We start from the raw sequence: 1,273 nt of genomic DNA on the forward strand, positions 1-1,273 counted from the left end.
CCCGCCCTTGCCCCGCCCCGCCGCGGGCGCCGCCGGGAAGTGGAGTCCAGATGGAGGCGGTGTCGCGCCAAGAGGCTGGGAGAGCCAAGGCGGGCCGCTAGGCCTCACGGGAAATGTAGTCCCCCCCGCATGGGGCGCTGGGAAATGTAGTCTCCAAAGCGTGGGCGTGAAGCCCGGGTCAGAGAAGCAGTCGGCGGGGAACAGCTCAAGCCGCAGTATCCTCTGCTTTCCTGAGCTCAGGTTCTGACGTCGGTCTGCTTGGCTTTAGGTCACTGCTCTGCGCTTCTCAGGTGTGTCACCTTCTGCAAGTTGGAGTTTGGGACCCTGCTATGCTGTTCCAGAAGATTGTATTCTATGAGTAATATACATAAAATAGATCTTGAACTATGCTAGCCCCACACGTTTAGAAAGCACCAATAGCATCTTGTGCTTGGCATACAGTAAGCGCTCTTAGATAGGCAAGGAACCCCAGGGGAAGATCAGCTGGATATTAGTAGGCCAGGCCCTACTCTAAAGCTGGGTCCCCGCTGTGGAGGCGTCTCACCGTGGGGCTCTTCTCTGAAACTTGGAAATATTTCTCAAATAGATCCAGCTCTGCAGTGTGTTAACAAAAAGTAAATTTACAGTAGATACAGAGGTGAGATTAAGAAGAGGGAGCCGTCTCACAAGCAGCAAAAGATTTATTTGAATTTTATCACCTGTATTCCACGTCCTCATCTTTCATACACAAAATGCTGGGAATCAGAGAAAAACTGTAAGAACAGCTGGTGGGTGTCCCCCCGCCCTGGCTTACGCAATTTCTCACGCTGAACAGCTCTAGCGAGCGGTAAAGTATTACTATTACTACATCTTCAATTTCTCGTTTGCTTCTCACAAACGAGGAGGTTACTATCAACACTTCCTTTCTAAAGTAACTTGCCTAGAGCATAGAAATAAGTGGTAGGACTAAGATTAAACCCGGCTTTGTATGAGTGCAAAGCCAGTGTTCTCCATCACTTTTATATACTTCTACGTGGTGAGACTGTAAACAACTCACTGTAATACAGGTAAAATTAAATAAATCCCAAGCAGGAAGCTTTGGGCTAAGACCAGCATTGGAATCCAGAGTAAGCTATTACTAGCGCTGTGACCTTGACCAAGTTACTTACATTGCCTTGTTTTCTCATCTGTAGAATCTATATGTTACCTGGCACATAGTTAAGTACTCAATAAAGATAACTACTACTTGAATTGCAGTGCAAAGAGTAGTCAGTAGAAATGAGGCATTTTGGAA

The sequence above is a fragment of the Otolemur garnettii genome, unplaced genomic scaffold, assembly GCF_000181295.1.
Source record: "Otolemur garnettii isolate 467f Iridium unplaced genomic scaffold, OtoGar3 scaffold00044, whole genome shotgun sequence".
Taxonomy (NCBI): domain Eukaryota; kingdom Metazoa; phylum Chordata; class Mammalia; order Primates; family Galagidae; genus Otolemur; species Otolemur garnettii.